Source organism: Pan paniscus, chromosome 1 (assembly GCF_029289425.2).
Source record: "Pan paniscus chromosome 1, NHGRI_mPanPan1-v2.0_pri, whole genome shotgun sequence".
In the NCBI taxonomy this organism is placed as follows: Eukaryota; Metazoa; Chordata; class Mammalia; order Primates; family Hominidae; genus Pan; species Pan paniscus.
Genome location: NC_073249.2, coordinates 107,184,590 through 107,205,570, shown reverse-complemented (window position 1 = coordinate 107,205,570; position 20,981 = coordinate 107,184,590). Strand labels below are relative to the sequence as shown.

Genomic DNA, 20,981 nt, shown 5'->3' with positions numbered 1-20,981 from the left:
CTATAGATGTAGTGCACATCATATTCTATCGGACAGTGCTGCTCTAAGCAGAAAATTCCTGCTGATTACTTTGGCAAGAGCAATTCACTAACAAACTTTGGCAGCTAAAAATGTGTTACTACAAATAAAAAGGTGTTACTAGTCTTGGCTAAGCAAAGGTTCTGGAGGATAGCCATTATTTGGTGCCCTACTTACATTTTGGAAAAACAATATTGCACCCGGGGGAATCTTCTTGGACCCTTTCCATCAAGTTATTCAGAAGAAAATGTAATTGTTTTTCTTTTTTTCTATTCTAGTGACAATTACACTGTCACTGGCAGTGTAGTTGCCCCAAATAATAAAAGAGCATGTATTTAATCCATGCAAGGATGGATGTTTTATGAAGGGATAAAAATCTCTGGAAGTTACTTCAAAAAAAAGTCTGGAAACTACTTATAAATATATTGAGACTACTTATAAAGAATATCTACATCTAATGTGAAATGAAATTGTAACTTAAATATACTGTAATCTATAAATGCTGTGGCTTTTACAAGCTGATTTTTCAGAACCTAGACAACATTATAAAAATATAAATCTAGGCTGGGTGTGGTTGCAGTGAGCGGAGATTGCACCACTGCACTCCAGTCTGGGCCACAGAATGAGACTCCATCTCAAGAAAAAAAATTTATATATATATATATATATATATATATATTTAAATCTACATACAGTTTTAAAGGACTATGATGATTCTTTTATCATGGTGGTAGATTGTATTTTCTAAATTCACAAAGAGATTTCAAACATTGAACTATATAATTATATAATAATAAATAATATATGTATTAGTAAGATGCTGTTTATCCAAACACTTATAATAAAGAAATTGGATTGCAAAAGAAAGGTGTTTGGGATAAAATATAAGTAGAGACACTAGTGCCAAGAAAAACAGACTTTAAACACAGTTTTTTTTTCTTTTGGAGATAGAGTCTCACTCTGTTGCCCAGGCTGGAGTGCAGTGATGCAGTCCTGCTCACTGCCACCCCTGCCTCCCAGGGTCAAGGGATCCTCCTACCTCAGTTTCCCAAGTAGCTGGGATTACAGGCACATGCCACTATGCCCAGCCAATTTTTGTATTTTCAGTAGAGACAGGTTTCTCCATGTTGGCCAGGCTGGTCTTGAACTCCTGACTTCAGGTGATCTGCCTGCCTCGACCTCCCAAAGTGCTGGGATTACAGGCATGAGCCATCACAGCTGGCCTGTTTTTTTTTTTTTTTTTTTTTTTAATTCATGTTGCTGCCTAACAAAGGTCTTTAAAATAGAGTTAACAGGGGCAGGATTATTTTGAATCAGGGTGATTCTCCTGCCTCAGCCTCCCAAGTATTATAGGTGTGCCCCTCAGCCTCCCTGGGATTACAGGTGTGCACCACCACACGTGGCTAATTTTTTATATTTTTGGTAGAGATGGTGTTTCACCATGTTGGCCAGGCTATTCTTGAACTCCTGACCTCAAGTGATCTGCCCGCCTTGGCCTGCCAAAGTGCTGAGATTACAGGCATGAGCCACCGCACCCGGCCTAAGATGAGTCCTTTAAAACGGAAAGAAATTCAGATTGGCATAGGTTTCCCAACAGTGAAATTGAATACCAGAACACAGAAGAGTAATACCTTCACTGTACTCACGGAAAGAAACTGATGGAAAGACTTTTTATTCAGACAAACTGTCCTTCAAACATAAAGGTTACAGACAAACACCTTTTTTTAATTTATTTTTATTTATTTATTTATTTTTTTGAGACAGAGTCTCAGTCTGTCACCCAGGCTGGAGTGCAGTGGCGTGATCTCGGCTCACCGCAACCTCCACGTCCCAGGTTCAAGCAATTCCCTGCCTCAGTTTCCCGACTAGTTGGGATTACAGGTGACTGCCACCCACGTCCGGCTAATTTTTTGTAGTTTTAGTAGAGATGGGGTTTCACCATGTTGGCCAGGCTGGTCTTGAACTCCTGACCTCGTGATCCACCTGCCTCGGACTCCCAAAGTGCTGGGATTACAGGCGTGAGGCACTGCGCCTGGCTGACAAACACTTTTAAGCTAGCAAGAACCCACAGAATATTGACTATATAAACAATACTCTTGAGGAAACTACCAGCAAACTACAGCCAGCCAAGAGAAAATGAGCAAACTTTAGCTACAGGACTGAGAGTAAGAATCAAATGTTTTTAACTCCAGATCTAAAACAAACAAAAATAAGGCTAGGAATAGGAAAAATAAAGGTGCGAATGAGGATGACAGAATGTTACATACTATGACAATGTAGGAAAACTTGAACTGCCAAAAATAAATGAGAGAAAGGAGAGATAATTTGGAAGTAGCATAAGTCTTGAAAGCTTCCTCTGTAATTGCTCAGAATCTAAAGGTATCTTTAAGGGTGGCAAGTCAAGTAGAAGGATAAATGTATAAAGGTAAGCCCTGAGTCAGGTAATGTTATTTACTAAAATTGAATGGAGAAAGAGAAGGAGGTTAGGCAGGAGGAAGAGGTTACAGCTCATGTTGTGCATGGCAGGGAAGCAATAAATATTGCTTAAGAGGAAAGGTAATATATAAAGGTGTCATTATAAAAATAACTATGAGAAAAATAAAACAGCATTTAAATAGCAGAAGAATGACAGAAACAACAGCAACGAAAAGCAGAATTAAACTTCTTAATTATTAACTACAACAGACATACAGAAAAACACATAAAATACGAATTACAGAATAATCAATAATGATAAAGCACATACGTATTAAGCACTACCCAAGTCAGGAAATACAACATTACTAGCATTCCTTCCTGATCATAATCTCTTCCCCTATACAGATAGCCACTATCCTGACTTTTATAGTAATTACATGCTTTTTTTTGTTTACAGTTTTACAATCTATGTATGCATTTCTAGTTTTGCCTATTTTTGGACTTTATATAATATAATCATACTGTATTTATTCTTTTGTATGTCCTTTGTTTTATTTAAAAATGTGTTTCAAGATTCATTCACTATATTGCATGTATTTTTAGTTCCTTTTCTTGGAAGGATAGTATTCTGTTGTTTGGATATAACAACAATTTATAAGACTATACTTTCAGGGATCATTTCTTTTTATTTTATTTTATTTTATTTTATTTTACTTTACTTTATTTTATTTTATTTTGAGGCAGAGTCTCACTGTGTCGCCCAGGCTGGAGTGCACTAGTGTGATCTCAGCTCCCTGAAGCCTCCGCCTCCCAGGTTCAAGTGATTCTCGCGCCTCAGCCTCCTGAATAGCTAGGACTACAGGCACACACCACCAAGCCTGGCTAATTTTTGTATTTTTGGTAGAGACAGGGTTTCGCCACGTTGGCCAGGCTGGTCTCAAACTCCTCACCTCAAGTGATCCACCTGACTTGGCCTCCCAAAGTGCTGGGATTACAGGCATGAGCCACCACGCCAAAGTGCTGGGATTACAGGCATGAGCCACCACGCCTGGCCTGTACTCTTTTAATGATGTTTTCAGATAAACAAAAGTTCTTATATTTAATGTAAACTAATTTATCTTTTTTTCTTTATAACTAATGCTTTTTGAAACTAGATTAAGAAATCTTTCTCCATCCTGAGGTCATAAAGGTTTTGTTTTTTATTATCTCCTAAAAGTTTTGTAGCTTTCTCTTGCATGGTAGATTCATATCCTCTGGAGTTATTCTTGTGAGTAGCACTGTTACTTTAAAAGGTGAGAACAAGGATCTAGGTTTTAAGCAAGGAAAATTGTTGAAAGTGTATTTACAAAGCAGTTAGACTCATCAGGTCCCTTTTCCAGCTGGGCATAACTGGGCAACAACCTCTCCAGATAAAGGATCCGGGAAGGGCTCCAGACTTAGGTACGTCAGGTGCATCAGATAACAGGGGTTTGTACAGGGGCTAAAAAGAAGAGAACGCGTGAAAATTTGGTTCTTTTCTCCAGCTCTGGACCCTGAACTCATGCAGCCAGGCGTATGCTGCCCGGGAGATTGGAAAGTTCTTTTCTGAAGAAATTGAACCACTCTAGAAAATAAAGACCTCCAGATAAAAACATTTGTGGATATCCAATACATAGGTCTACCAGATCACCTTATATTGTAGCCCAGTGCATGACAAATTACCCCAAATATAGTAGCTTAAAACAACAAACATTTATTATCTTACGGTTTGTCCAGGTCGAGAATCAGGGCATGGTTTAGCTGGGCACTTCTGGCTCAAGGTCTCTCATGAGATTACAGTCAAGTTATCAGCCAGGGCTGCAGTCTCATGTGAAGATTCAACTGGGGTAAGGATCCGCTTCCAACCTCAATTATGTGTGGTTATTGGTCACAGGATGAGTGGGCGTCTCCACAGGGCCACCTCAGGACATGAATGCTGTCATCTCCCAGGGCAAGCAACACAAAAGAGAGCACCCACAATGGAAGACTAATCTTATTTATAAACTAATCTTAAAATGGACATCCTGTCACTTCTGTCATATTTTATTTGATAGAAGCAAGTCCCTAAGTCCAGCCCATACTAAAGGAGACATGACTACATAAAGATATTACAAATGTAGGGAATCCCCAAGAGCACCATGATTTCCGACCCCAACTGCAAGCTTGGGGTCCCTGAGACACTGTCATGTTTGACAATTTGTTAGAAGGACTCACAGGACTCACTGAAGAGGCACATAGGACAGTGTCCAGGAAGGTGGAGGGTGGAGTGTTTGCCACAGGACAGCTGAGTGGAGGGTGGGGACAGGCGCAAATTGGGGAGGCCCAGGGGTTTGGGGAAGCAAGTAAGGGCCAGGGCCAGAGTACTTAAATGGAAGAACTGCCCTGTGCCCTAAGGCCCCTAACTCTCGCTGGCTGTTTCCTGACCCCAGACCAGGGTTGGGAGTCCTCTGGGCATCTGTTTTCTAAAGGAACTGAACAGAGTACACACAGGAAAAGAAGCTGTCACCCTCTTGCCATCTGGCTTTTGGGGCCTCCAGTCCAGCATTCCTCCTTCTTCCCTTGATTGGGTGGGGCCACATGATGGGCAGCCAGGCTCTGGGCTGTCCCACCAGAGCAGGCTGTAAACACAGCCATGTTTCAGCAAGGCATTTATCTTATTCCCTGGTGTCCCAGCCCACCAGTGCCACATTACAGCCCAGACTGAGCTCTACAAGCGTTGTTGGCCTAATGGATGGTTTGGGGAAAGGAGGTGGGACAGGCGCTGGAGCAGGGGCTTTGGGGTCCATCACCGCACAGGAACAACACGCATGGTGTTGGTGAAGCCAGAGCCAGGGCGCCACCCGGTCAGCACAATGACCACATCTCCCTTCTTTTTATTTTTATTTTTATTTTTATTTTTTTGAGACAGAGACTCGCTCTGTCGCCCAGACTGGAGTGCAGCGGTGCGATCTCAGCTCACTGCAAGCTCCGCCTCCTGGGTTCACACCATTCTCCTGCCTCAGCCTCCCGAGTAGCTGGGACTACAGGCACGCGCTGCCACGCCCGGCTAATTTTTTTGTATTTTTAGTAGAGACAGGATTTCACCGTGTTAGCCAGGATGGTCTCGATCTCCTGACCTCGTGATCTGCACGCCTAGGCCTCCCAAAGTGCTGGGATTACAGGCGTGAGCCACCGAGCCCGGCCCACGTCTCCCTTCTTAAAGAAGCCTCGGGCCTTGCCAACATTCAGGGCCAAGTTCACCCAGCAGTCCACATCCTCAGCCCTGGCCTCCTGGACTGGGTCCTTGCACAGCACAGGGAAGATGCTACGGTACAGGTGGGCCTGACTAGCTGTCTGGGGATTCCGTGTCACAGCAATGATGGGGGCACGTGGGCGGTATCTAGCCACCTGGTGAGCAGACCTGCCAGACTTGGTGAGGACGATTATGGCCCCACTGCAGCACTTGAAGGAGGCCTCGTTGGCACCCACAGCGGTGGCTTTCGTGGGGTCGCTAGTAATGGGCTCCAGGGGGCGGGAGTTCCTCAAATAATTGCAAGTGGTAGATGGTGGCCTCTGCCTCATGGGCAATCAGGTGCTGCATGCGCCCAGCCTCCAGATAGTCCGCTTTGGCTGTTTCTCCAGACAGCATGATGCAGTCGGCTCCATTCAGTACTGCACTGGCCACATCACTGTCACAGATAGGCTTCCCAGCTCAGCTGCAACGCCCAATCATCATCTTCTGAGCAAGGAAGACCTTCTCTGCAGGAATCTCAATGCCTGGATTACCACGAGCCACCATGATCCCATCACTGGCCTCTAGGATTTCATCAAACCTCCGAACCCCCACATGATTCTCGATTGTGTTGATTATCCTGATGTTCTTTCGCTTCTCTCCCAGGGCCTCCCTAACTTCATGGACATCAGATGCCTTGCGGATGAACGACGCAAACACCATATCGACATCCTGCTCGACCCCAAAATTCAGGTCCTGGATGTCCTCTGACACAGCAGGCAAGTCCACAGCAGCCCCAGGAAGGTTCACACCCTTCTTGCTGCCCGAGGAACCACCAGTTTCCACCTCCGTCACCAGGAAGTCAGCACCTTTCTGCTTTACCTGGAGAGAAATAAGCCCATCATCCACATAGATCTTGCTGCCCACTTCCATCACCTTGCAGATGTTCTTGTAGTCCAGCCACAGGATGTTCTCGTCACACTTTTTCATGTAGGTGTTATCCAGCATGATTTTGAGAGTGGCTCCCATCTTCAGCCCCACCTCCATGGTGCTGCTGCCCTTGATGAGCCCAGTTCGGATCTCAGGTCCTTTAGTATCCAGAGCCAAAGCAACAGGCCGGTAGAGGATGGGGTCAGCAGCAAAGCTTTCCGTGGCTGTGCACATGTTCTTGATGGTCTCCACGTGGTACTCATGAGTTCCATGAGAGAAGTTCAGACAAGCCACATTCGTTCCAGACTTAATCATCTCCTTCAACATCTCCACCGATTGGGAAGCTGGGCTAATGGTACAGATGATGCCAGTGTTCCAGGCTGAGATGGGTGGTGTGTGAATGTCCAGGTAGCACATGTGCTCCAGGAATGTGTCAGCCATGGCTGCATGTAGCTGCTGGGTCTGAATGAAGGCAGTCCCGGCTTCACTATGGGGCTTCAACATGGCTGCTGAGGTCCTCCAGTGCTGACCGATTTGGGCTACACTGCAAACGCAAAGAGGTCAGGAGCCCCGGGACGTGCAGCTGCTGTGCCCCAGGAGAGTTTTAAATGCAGAGCATCTAGTTGTCCTCTCCCAGTGGAGCTATTCTTCTCACAGTAACAATGTGTGATCATACACATGCAATATTCCCAGCCAGGGAAGCACCTCCAAGCCTTGGTGTCCAGAATTTTTATTGGTCATGTAGACGTGGCTGACTGCTTGTGTGGCTGACCTTCATGTCCAACCCCCTCCTGAGGTTGAGCTGACAATGCATGGTTCAGAGCCCCTACCATATATCACATTGTTAGCATAGACCATCTGGCATGGCCCAAGGCCCCCAGGTAAACAAAGAACATTCCAAGAGTTTAGAGATTACCTCCCAGAAAGTGAGAGTAAAGGCCAGATACTTCTTGGGGCAAGGTTAATCCTTTTGTTGCACAGGCATGAATACCAGGAGGTGAGGATCACTGGGTGCCACCTTTCAGGTTTCCTACCACACTCACCATTTAGAAAACTCCCCAACCTGAGCTTCTGATTAGCTTTTAAGTGCCTCATTCTTATTTTTAAATTATTTTATTTTATTACTTTTTTTTTAGAGACAGGATCTCGCTCTGTCGCTGGAATGCAGTGGTGTAATCATAGCTTGCTGCAGCCTCCAACTCCTGAGCTCAAGCGATCCTCCCACCTCAGTCTCTCAAGTAGCTAGAACTACAGGCATACACCACTATGTCCAGCTTTGGTGCCTCATTCTTAAATATGGTTGGATGACCACCCATTTTAGGAAAGTCTCCAATATAAGAGAGAGGCCAAAACAAACCATGAGGGAAAAGGAACTTAAAAGGAAACAGACAATTGAGAAAATAAAACTAAACTAAAAAACTAACCAACCAACAAACAAAATAAGACAACCCCTACAATATTGCTGGAGAGATCGAATATTGGATCCATAAGACAAAGAACAGGCTAATGTAGAAAAGATAACAAGAAAGGGCCCTTAGAGGCTAAAACATGATAAATGAACTAAAAATTAATAGCTTGACTACATTTTGGGAAACCGGGAAGGGGAAATGTTTGTGTATTGATGTGTGTTGCAAGGGCTACGATCTAAGTTAGCTAAACCCTCATCATCCAAAGTAGTTAGTAAATCAAGGGTGGATTCAGGGCTTATGGGGCCGGGGGCATACATGATTTGGAGGATGCTTTTAAGATAATTTTTTTTTTTTTGAGACGGAGTCTCGCTCTGTCTCCCAAGCTGGAGTGCAGTGGCCTGATCTTGGCTCACTGCAACCTCTGCCTCCTGGGTTCAAGCGATTCTCCTGCCTCAGCTTCCTGAGTAGCTGGGACTACAAGCGCGTGCCACCACGCTTGGCTAATTTTTTGTATTTTTAGTAGAGACTGGGTTTTACCATGTTAGCCAGGATGGTCTTGATCTCCTGATCTCATGATCCACCTGCCTCAGCCTCCCAGAGTGTTGGGATTACAGGTGTGAGCCACTGTGCCCGGCCAAATTTTAAAAAAAAATTATTTTTTAAGACAGAGTCTCACTCTGTCACCCAGGTTGGAGTGCAATGGCATAATTCTCCTGCCTCAGCCTCCTGAGCTGGGACCACAGACACACACCACCATGCCTGGCTAATATTTTTTTATTTTTATTTTTAGTAGAGACAGGGCTCTCAATATATTCCCCAAGCTGGTCTTGAATTCCTGGGCTAAAGGGATCCTCCTGCCTTGGCCTCTCAAAGTGCTGGGATTGCAGGCATGAGCCACAGCACCCAGCTGAATGCTCTGTAAGAAAATAAAATTCCAAATTCAATGGCTAAGAATAGGGCCTTGGAGAGGGCCCATGAAAATGAGGGACTCTGAAACTTAACCTTTATTAGCTTCACAATAAATCTCCCTCTCTAGCCAACAGAAAACATCTAAAATTGAAAAATCAGGAAATAAGAGTTTCAAAACTTTGTTTAGAAATACAAAGCAAGTTCCAAAAGAAAAATCTGAATGAGTTGAATGTTAGGGGTTCTGGGAATTGTGGTAGAATGTGATAGGCCAAAGAATTGCTCTTTCTTTTTCTTTTTCTTTTTTTTTTTTTTTTAATTTGAGATGGAGTCTTGCTCTGTTGCCCAGGCTGGAGTGCAGTGGTGCAATCTCGGCTCACTGCAAGCTCTGCCTCCCAGGTTCATGCCATTCTCCTACCTCAGCCTCCCAAGTAGCTGGGACTACAGGCACCCGCCACCACACCCAGATAATTTTTTGTATTTTTAATAGAGACGGGATTTCACTGTGTTAGCCAGGATGGTCTTGATCTCCTGACCTCGTGATCCGCCCACCTCGGCCTCCCAAAGTGCTGGGATTACAGGCGTGAGCCACTGCATCTGGCCAGAATTGCTCTTTGTTATAATAAGCCCTGAACACTATTTGACTTTTTGCCCTGTGCAAGGGCACTCCTGTTTAATTCATTTATTCATTTATTCTCTTTTAACCCATGCCCCAGTCCTTTGTTATAGCACTGTTGTAATGTGTTTAACGGTATTTAAAAAAAATTTTTTTTTAAATTTTTTGTAGAGACCAGATCTTGCTATATTGCTCAGGCTAGTTTTGAACTCCTGGCCTCACGCAATTCTCCTGTCTCTGCCTCCCAAATTGTGTTGGGATTACAGGCCTGAGCCACTAAGCCCAGTCTTAACGGCATTTTTTGATGAATATGGTGAAAGAGATTGACTGCTGACTCCTTCCCCTAAGATCAAACTTAAAGAAACTACAGGAATCCAGGAAATAACAAGCAAACTGTAAGAAGCTCCTGGATAGATAAAGGATTGTTTTGAACTAGTGTGTACGTGCATATTGGGGAAATTGAGGTGGTAGTGGTTGCATCCTAGGACAGAGAGCATTGTCTAGGCTATGAGAGGGCAACTTGGACAAAAAGCTTTCTTTCCTCTCACCTGTGCAGCTCCCTGGCTTTGGAACAATCATCACCAGTTTGTTTTTTTGTTTTTTGAGACAGAGTCTTGCTCTGTTGCCCAGGCTGGAGTGCAGTGGCGTGATCTTGGCTCAATGCAACCTCTGTCTTCCAGGGTTCAAGCAATTTTCATGCCTCAGCCTCCCGAGTAGCAGGGGTTACAGGCATGTGCCACCATGCCCGGCTACTTTTTGTATCTTTAGTGGAGATGTGGTTTTACCATGTTGGCCAGGCTCGTCTCGAACTCCTCATCACCGGCTTTTACAACAGAAATTTCTACTGTCCAGATGGGGTAACTTCAACTTACAATGTCTCAACATTTTATGAGGATAACATGATCAGGTAATCATGTAATAAATAAATACATATATTTTCCTACATCACTTGGACTGTGCAGATGTCAATAAATACAGTTTTAGGAAAAAGAATGCATGGTCATGTCATGAGGACTTAAGGAACTGATGCCTTAAGAAGACATATTGCTTTCTAACAAGTTAAAAGAAGATGACTAGATTACTCCTGAATAGCAGAGAAAGTGAAGTTGAAGTTGGACAAAATGAATCTGCCCTGAAGTGGGTCTGAGAAGGAACCATGAAACTGGTAATCATGAAACGACAGGATTGATTGACTTATGAAGAAGAAACTATTATTTAGGTAAGAATTCTACACAAAGAATTCTTAGAAATAATTACAAATAGCAGGGCGCAGTGGCTCACGCCTGTAATCCCAGCACTTTGGGAGGCCGAGGTGGGTGGATCGCCTAAGGTCAGGAGTTTGAGACCAGCCTGGCCAACATGGTGAAGCCCTGTCTCTACTAAAAATACAAAAACTAGCCAGGTTTGGTGGCGGGTGCCTGTAATCCCCAGCTACTTGGAAGGCTGAACAAGGGAGAATTGCTTGAGCCCAGAAGGTGGAGGTTGCAGTGAGCTGAGATCGTGCCACTGCACTCCAGCATGGGCGACAGAGAGACTCCATCCCCTCCCCCTGAAAAAAAGAATGAATTACAAATATTCTAAGTAAATAAGGATGTGTATGAAATTAAAACACAAAGTATATTCATAATATTGAAATATTAGAAATAACCTAATGTCTTTTAGAGGGAATGTTTAAGGCTTAGAATGAGCTTTGAGGAGAGTAATGTTAGCAACATGGTCTATTAGAAGTCCCTAGCACTCACCTTCCTCACAAAGACAGCCAGAACAACTAATAAGCAACTATATTTTCACAAAAATAACAGGGAGAGTTCTAGAGTGTATCAGAGGACTAATAGAAACCCTGGTGAGCACAGAAACTCGAGATGCCACTTGGAGAACAGAGAATGAGAGGAAATGCCAGGCCTCCACCACTGTATCCCCCAGCCGGCATCAACTAGGAAGGAGAACTTCCCCTTATGGTGAGGTGGTAAGTAAGGGGATTCCAGCAACCCCCATCAACACCTTGGACAGGTACAGACCTCACCACTGGGGCCCCTGCAGTCCTCATAGGCACTAAACCCAGCTGAGGGAGCTGCCTGGAATCCACATAACTGTGCTCCCCCCAGAGAAGGATCCAATACTGTGCCCCACTCACTGTTGCCCACATGAGGGACAGTTTCAGCCAAGGTCCTACATGATAATGGAATTAGAACTACTGCTGGAGTGTTTCTTGCTTCAGGGGTAAGCAGCCACTTCTCCCCATCATCTCTGAGGCTAAGCCACCACAAAACCACCCCAGCCTAGTGACCTGACAAGGTGGTGACTAGATCTTTCCACTGAGCAGGTATATCTCCTTGTAATCATTAAGTAATCTGTGGGTTAATACTTTGAGACCATGTGAATATCTTGTTCCCCATTAACCTTTCACTCAATGATTTTAGCATAAATTAATGGCCCTTGCCAAAATCAACTTTCACATTGGGGTTGTAAAACGGCAATCTTCCTAATTCTCTCATTTCTTTTTACATATTAGTTAGCATTTTTCTATAAGAGGTGTTTAGCCTTTCTTCTTTTCTCTATGCTCTTTAACTTTTTCAGTTTTGATGTCCCCTCCAAAGCAAACTCTGACACAAGAAACCTGGGCATGGGTGGGTTATGTGGGAGATGATACCAGAAAACACAGAGTTAGCAGGGCGAGTGACACAGGGCAGGGAGAAGAGCCAATAAGGGATATATTGAACATTTTGCTGTTGGCAACTGGGACTCAGTCTCAATGAAGCCGCGCTGAGAAACCACATGAAATGGTTCCGAATCTTCCCGATTCCATCATCCCTTGGTTGACTGCTTCTCCCAGGGATACCTATCCTCCAGCTTTCAAACTATGTCACCCAGCAGCCATGCACTGTAGGTGGTTCTTGAGAAAGACCCCAGACAGAGGAGAGAAACATAGGCCTTCAGGTCTGGGTGTTAGTAACTGTTGACAACTGCAAGAGAATTCAGGTAGGCTGAGGGGATGTGGAGTAGGGCCTCACAACATCTGCTTCTCTCTCCTTTTGATATTACTATGAAATCATGGAATTAAAAGTTTTAAAAAGCAAGTGTGTCATAATCCTTTACCATCATTATGCATTTTGATCCTCATATTGACCTTTGACCCTGGCTCCTTTGTCCTTTCGCTATGTTCCCAAGAGTCTTTAACACTTCCTTGTTTTCTGGCACAACCAAACATTCCAGGCTCACCTTGTACTTTTTCTACCCCTGATCTGGACTCACCTATTCCTCTAAAGAGTTCTGATTCTACAGCTCTGTTTTCCATGGTGATGAGATGTCACCTCCCCATATTGTACGATCCCTTCTTACGGGATGAGGGATTGGGTATGCTGCAAGCATTGGGCAAAGAAAATGAGGTGGCTTAATGTTGCTGTGTTTCAGCAGCTGAATGTTTTTATTATTTAGCTGTGTCCTTTTTGGTGTGATTTTTTTGGGGGGTGGGAGGTAGGTATTTGGTACCATGTAGTGTTCTCTCTTCTCCCAAAAGGATGTGTATGTAACTTTTTTTCTTTTTAGATGAAGTCTTACTCTGTTGACCAGGCTGCAATATAGTGGTGCGATCTCGGCTCACTGCAACCTCTGCCTCCCAGGTTCAAGTGATTCTCCTGCCTCAGCCTCCTGAGTGGCTGGGATTACAGTTCCCTGCTGCAATGCCCAGCTAATTTTTGTATTTTTAGTAGAGATGAGATTTCCCCACGTTGGCCAGGCTGGTCTCAAACTCCTGACCTCAGGTGATCCACCAGCCTTGGCCTCCCAAAGTGCTGGGATTACAGGCATGAGCCACCATGCCTGGCCAAGGATGTGTATATAACTTAAGAAAAGAAAAATGTAAAGTGTTGTAAATAAGATGGCTCATGAAGGTACAGTGAGACTGACCCCATCCTATATGCAGGGCTAGGCCATCCCTTTCTGCATGGTGAAGAGACATACATTTATTTATTTATTTATTTATTTATTTATTTAGAGATGCAGTCTCACTCTTTCGTCCAGGCTGGGGTGCACAGTGGCGCAATCTTAGCTTACTGCAACCTCTGCTTCCCGGGTTCAAGTGATTCTCCTGCCTCAGCTTCCCAAGTAGCTGGGATTACAGGCGTGCTCCAGCATGCCCAGCTAATTTTTTTTTGGTATTTTTAGTAAAGACAGGGTTTTATCATGTTGACCAGGCTGGTTTCGATCTTCTGACTTCGTGATCCGCCCACCTCGGCTTCCCAAAGTGCTGGGATTACAGGCATGAGCCACCACGCCTGGCCAGAGAGACATTTTTATACTGTAATGCCATGTAGGGCTAACGCCTTCCTGACCCCCAGCGGGGAATTGTTACCCAGATCGAATATATTTTATTATTAAATCTTGTGGCTTGACACATCTACTGATTAAAATGGATATCTTAATCTAGACTATTATTTTTGTCATATGGAATTAAATACAATGCAAGATGTACTTTTTTTTTTTTTTTAAGACAGTTCTGGGTCTTTAGAGTGAAGAATGGTATTTATTGTAGAAATTATTCTGGATTGTCCTTGCTTGTAGGCCTTTTTAGTGGGCAAAACTGGTTAACACACTTAAAAAACAGAACGAAACAAAAAGCATGAATTAACACTGACCTCCAATTCAAATCCAACATCACAAGGCCTTTCCTGACTTCCCCCATTCGATATTTGTATTTTCCATCTCCCACAAAATCCTAGCTCTCAGTATCAATCATTTGTTCTTTGATGTATCACACATGCAAAAGAATTTCAGAGTTGCAACACCGAAATCATTACCAGCAACCAATCTAAGTAACATTTTAAGATTTCACTGTAGTTCTTTTTGTCTTCAAATCCTATTTCCCTAAATGTGTACAGTGAAAACCTGTGCTCGAAGTTATTGAATTAATTCTTTTTCTCTCTGAGGTTATATTATCTAATATACAGCTAAGTTTATTTATTTTTTCAAGACGGAGTCTCACTCTGTCACCCAGGCTAGAGTGCAATGGCGCGATCTTGGCTCACTGCAGCCTCTGCCTCCCAGGTTCAAGCGATTCTCCTGCCTCAGAGTCTTGAGTAGCTGGGACTACAGGCACCCGCCATCATGCCTGGCTAATTTTTGTATTTTTGTAGAGATGGGGTTTCACCATGTTGGCCAGGCTGGTCTTGAACCCCTGACCTCAGGTGATCTGCCCCCCTTGGCCTCCCGAAGTGTTGGTATTACAGGCATGAGCCACCGTACTCAGCCTTTTTTTTTAATTCAAATTTGGGGTACGCTTTTTAAAAATTCACACAATGAAGTATTATGTGGCCATAAAAAACAACAAGGAAGATTTCTAAGTACTGATGAGGAGTGAAAAATGCAAGTTGCAAAATGGTATAAATAGCATGCTTCCTTTTGTGTAAGAAAGGAGAAATATAAATATGCACACTTTTTATTTCCCCTAAAAAACCTCAATACATGCACACAGCAAGGATAAACCAGAAACTAATGAAAAAGGTTATTATAGGGATTGGTGGGAATAAAGTTTAGCAGATAAAGATAGGAGCAAAACATCTCCAAATATACCTTTGTATATTGTTTTGATTTCTGGATCATGTAAATGTGTTTTTTTTGTTGTTCTTTTAGTGTTTTTTTTTTTTTTTTTGAGACGGGTCTTGCTCTGTTGCCCAGGCTGGAGTGCAGTGGCACAATCTTGGCTCACTGCAACCTCTGCCTCCGAGGTTCAAGAGATTCTCTTGCCTTAGCCTCCCTAGTAGCTGGGATTACAGGCACATGCCACCATGCATGGCTAATTTTTGTATTTTTAGTAGAGACAGGGTTTCCCCATGTTGGCCAGGCTGGTTTCGAACTCCTGACCTCAGGTGATCTGCCAGCCTCAGCCTCCCAAAGTGCTGAAATTACAGGCGTGAGCCACAGTGCCTGGCCATAAATGTTTTATATATTAAAAAAAAAAATCATAGACTGGGCTTGGTGGCTCATGCCTGTAATCTCAGCAATTTGGAAGGCCAATGCAGGAGGCTTGCTTGAGCCCAGGAGTTTGAGACCACCCTGGGTAATATAGAAAAACCCTATCTCTAGAAAACATTTAAAAATTAGCCAGGTTTGGTGGCTCATGCCTGTAGTCCTAGCCACTTGGGAACCTGAGATGAGGAGATTGCTTGAGCCTAGGAGGTCGAGGCTGCAGTAAGATGTGATTGCACCACTGCACTCCAGCCTGGGTGACTGAGTGAGACTCTGTCTCAAAAAAAAAAAATTACAAATAATAAAAATGGTATTAAGTCATATCTACTGACTTGGGAAGATATTTGTATTAAATGAAAACAGAATGAACATTATGATCCAATTTAAAGTATATATATTTAAGGTATATTACATATATGTATATTTGGCAAGTACATACCAAAATGTTAATAGTGGTAATCTTTGGCTGACAGAATCACCCTATTTTAATTTTTATTCTTTTTATTTTTCTGTATGTAATCAGTTCTATGAAAAACATAGTTTATGTGTAACCAGTTTCTCTATAACAAACATATTACACGTATTTATTTTTCTTTCCCGAGACAGAGTCTTGCTCTGTTGCCCAAGCTGGAGTGCAGAGGCACAATCTTGCCTCACTTCAATCTTTGCCTCCCAGGTGCAGGCAATTCTTCCTGCCTCAGCCTCCTGAGAAGCTGGGATTACCGGCATGCACCACCACACCCGGGTAATTTGGTATTTTTATTTTTATTTATTTTTGAGATGGAGTCTCACTGTGTTGCCCAGGCTGGAGTGCAGTGGCACGATCTCGGCTCATTGCAACCTCCGCCTCCTGGGTTCAAGCGAATCTCCTGACTCAGCCTCCTGAGTAGCTGAGATTACAGACACGTGCCACCATGCCAGGCTAATTTTTGTATTTTTAGTAGAGATGGGATTTCGCCACATTGGCCAGGCCGGTCTCAAACTCCTGACCTCAGGTGATCCACCTGCCTCAGCATCCAAAAGTGCTGGGATTACAGGTGTGAGCCACTGTGCCTGGCCAATTTGATATTTTTTAATAGAGATGAGGTTTCACCATGTTGGCCAGGCTGTTCTCAAACTCCAGACCTCAGGTGATCTGCCTGCCTTGGCCTCCCAAAATGCTGGGATTACAGGTGTGAGCCACCTTGTCCGGCCTACATATTACACTTATAATCACAATTTTTTATGACATTGTGTAACACAGAATAATATGATTCTCCCAAAAATGTCTGTTAATAAATCCCTGAAACCTGTTCTATTACCTGGCAATGAGGAATTAAGGTTGCAGATGGAATTAAGGAACTGATCAGCTGGACTTAAAATAGGGAAATTCTCTTGGATTATCTGATGGACCCAATGTATTCACAATAATCCTTTAAGTATGGAAGAAGGAGGCAAAAGATCAGAGTCAGAGAGAGATTGGAAGATGCTCTATTGCAGGCTTTGAAAATGGAGGTAGGGGCTAGCATCCAAGGAATGCAGGTGGCTTCTAGAAGCTGGAAAAGCTAAGAAAATGGATTCTCCCCTAGAGCCTACAAAAAGAATACAGCTCTGCTGACATCTTGATTTTAGCCAAGTGAGACCCATTTCAGACTTTTGACCTCCAGAACTATAAGATAACACATTTTTATTGTTTTGAGACCCTGTTTGTGGTCATTTGTTACAACAGTAACAGGAAACTGATAGAGACATATACTGGAAGCAGTAAATAGATATATAATATCATGTTATTTGAGATACACACTAAGATTTTAGAAGATTTTTAAGAAAAATCAAGCCAGATGCGGTGGCTCATGCCTGTAATCCCAGCACTTTTGGAAGCCAAGACAGGAGAATAGCTTGAGCTCAGGAGTTTGAGATCAGCCTGGGCAACATGGCGAAACCCTGTCTTTACTAAAAATACAAAAATTAGCCAGGCATGTTGGTGTGTGCCTGTAGTCCCAGCTCCTCAGAGGCTGAGGTGGGAAAATCACTTCAGCCCAGGAGGCAGAAGTTGCAATGAGTCATGATCGTGCTACTGCACTCTAGCCTGGGCAACAGAGCAAAACCCTGTCTCAAAATAAATAAATAAATAAAAATAAATCAAAACAGCCAAAATTTGGGAGTTATTCCTATGTTACTAAGAAAACTCAGTTACCAAAATATACTTCACAAGCCCTCTAATGAACGAAGTTTCTGCTTAACTATATTTTAAGACAGCAAGTATAGTAATTTTTAAAAATTACTTCCTTAATTTTTATTTCATTATGTTGTGACTTTTGGATTCCAGGTTTTGATGTTCTTGATTTTCTATCCTTCTCCACAAAATGTCCCATAGCAAAGACAATTCAATTTATTTACTAAACCAGTTCATTTTCCTCCTGCACAGGTAGAAAGACTACATTTCCCAGTGACTCTTTCGGCTAGGTGGGGTCATGTGACTAGTTTTGCCCTATGGAATTCAGGTAGAAGTGCTAAATAATCCTTCACACACAAGCCTATTAATCTGTCTCCCCCTTCTCTGGGGTCTTGGAGGACAAATGTTGATGGCTGCAATATGAAACCAGGTGAATGTACTCCTACTTCCTGCCTTCCTGTCCTGCACTGTACTGAGATATGAAAGAGGAGAGATGCATATTTTTTGAGTTGGGCTATTGAGATTTGGGGATTGTTTTTTACAACAGTTGGTTATAATCTATATTCAACCATGCTAATCTATATTCTAGTATTATTTTAAATTCTTTAAAATATATACCATATACATGTAACATTGATTTATAATTTCTATATTAGTCAAAACTTCATTTAACTGAAAGTTACCAGAAAATTTTTTAAATGAGAAAGAGGTTGATTTGTTTGGTATGTCCATCTGTAAATAGTTCACAGCTGGTATTGGGAGTTTAAATTTTGTCCTCAAAGACCCAGGTTCCTTCTACTTTCCTGCCTTGCTTTCTTGCTAATGGATGCCACACATCAAATATTTTATACATTCCAAGCCATCAGGAGGAAAAGGAAGAGGCAACAGCAGCTGACTTCCAATTAAGTCTCATTAAGACAGAATTGAGTCACATGGTCACACTTAGCTACAGGAGAGTCTGGGAACATACTTCTCTATGTTAGAGTAAAGCAAGCAAAAAAGGGTTTGGAATGAAGGCTGAGTGAGCCAATCTACTGTATCTGCCATTATTTATGCAAACAGACAAGAATTTAAAGAGCTAGCAATAACATTTTTCCAAGTTGTTAAAGTAGTTGTAATAAAATCAGCCTATTTAGGAAGTAGAAGTCAGATAAGAAGAAAATTTGATATACTATATTTACTAGACAATGGATATCTATTAAAATTATTGTGTGACGTGTCTCTAATCTTATAAAAATTGATCAACATCTCTCTAGCTATATAGTTATCTATCTGCTTCATGCTTCAATTTATAACTACTAATATTGATGTCAATTAGAGCTGTTTTTCTCCCTCGAGCATGTTAAAAACATGGTATACATAAATGACTGCATGCCCTGGTTTTCCTAGGACAATCCCAGTGTAATTATTAATAGTATCCCCTTTCCTTCTGAACTGTTTTGGTTTAGATAATACATTATATGGTTTTCCTCCATATAAAGAACAAGGGCAGATGAACTGGTCCAGGTAGAGCTGTTATTTATGGTCTGAAAGGCTAGGTGTAGTGGCTCACACCTATAATCCCAGCACTTTGGGAGGCCAAGGGGGAGAATCACTTGAGGCCAGGAGTTCAAGAACAGCCTGGTCAACATAGTGACACCCTCATCTCTAAAAAAAAAAATTTTTTTTTAATTATGACTTGAAATGGTTTAATAGTCTATTCTCCCAAAATGAATAAATCATACTTGCATTTCATCTGGAGCCCACAAGGATGCCTCTTGTGCATTACAGAAGATCAGGAGGAATTCTTCTGCTTGGGCAATCCTTATAGCCACAAAAAAAAGTCAAAATTTCTGGAGACTGAGAAATCTCAATTCCTCTCTTTGCTTTCCTTCTTCCCATTCAACTTTGATACTACTTTCTTTTGTACTTGTTAAGAATAGTTAACTGAGGCCGGGCACAGTGGCTCATGCTTGTAATCCCAGCACTTTGGGAGGCCGAGGCAGGCGGATCACTTGAGGTCAGGAGTTCGAGACCAGCCTGACTAACATGGTGAAATCCTGTCTCTACTAAAAATACAAAAATTAGCTGGGCATGGTAGCACACCCCTCTAATCCCAGCTACTAGGGAGGCTGAAGCAAGAGAATTGCTTGAACCTAGGGGGCGGAGGTTGCAGTGAGCCGAGATTGCACCACTGTTCTCCAGCCTGGGCAACAGAGTAAGACTCTGTCTCAAAAAAAAAAAAGAATAGCTAACCAAATTTCCTGCAGCTGAGGCATAGTTGGGGGTGGAAGTGGGTGTTGGGGGCAGTGGATGACCTTCTAACAATATAGGCATTAAACAGGCAATCTTAGAACTCCCATAAATGTGGAAGGCATAATTAATCCACTGTATACTTGAATCATATACATTATTTAACAATACTCAACAAAAGTTTTCATCTTTGGGAATTTGCCCAATTATTTCCTTATTTTTGTATTTTTTGGTAAAGACAGGGTTTCACCATGTTTGCCAGACTGGTCTCGAACTTCTGACCTCAAGTAATCTGCCCTCCTCCGCCTCCCAAAGTGCTGAGATTACAGGCATGAGCTACTGCGCCCGGCCTATTTATTTTCTTAAATTAAACAAATACACCATTAATTTTGTATGCATAATGCCAATTTGTTGTCCCTCTTATAGAATATGGAACTACATGTTTTCTCACATCTTCTACAACAATAAATAATGTTATCTTCTTTGATCATCTGATCTGTGACACATGACAGCCCTTTTTATTTGCATAGTTTTTTTGTTACTAGTGCATTTTAAAAATTCTAAATATATTTAATGGTCATTTATTTTTATTCTTCTGCATTTGGTTAGTCACACTCTTTGTCCGTTTTATATTGAATGCTGTTTTTCTCCTTGACTTTTTAAGGAGTTCTTTCTATACTCGTGTAACCAGTATGATCTGCTCCACAAACTTAAGGAACAAATGTGGTCAGTTACAGCTGTTAACTTTCTCTATTATAGTTTAAGCCTCCCACATACCCTAATCAGAAGTCATTTTTCCCACTTGTGTTTTGCCCTCCTCTCCTCTGAATGTCCAAGAATCCTAGTTGTAGGGGGTGGGGCTGGGGCTTACTCAGCCACAGACTTCTCTTCTAAATGCAGAGAGAACTAAAACTGGTGTCTCCTCAGTCCTCCTTTGCCACTGGGCCTTAAAGATAAGATAAAGTCTCCTTCTTAACTTCAGAACTGGGTGAGCAGAAACTGGGGTCTTGGTCCCCTTTATCCTATAAGATTGAGCCTCCTGAGGCAAATGATCCACCTCCTCTCTGGTGACTAACTAGACCAAAGGATGAGGCAGTTTTTGCT

At 42.6% G+C, this 20,981-nt stretch overlaps 1 pseudogene; it reads right to left on the bottom strand.

Annotated features, from left to right (window-relative positions):
* Positions 1-4,521: 4,521 nt before the first annotated feature.
* LOC100981226 (pyruvate kinase PKM-like) lies at positions 4,522-7,143 on the bottom strand (annotated as a pseudogene).
* Positions 7,144-20,981: the final 13,838 nt, after the last annotated feature.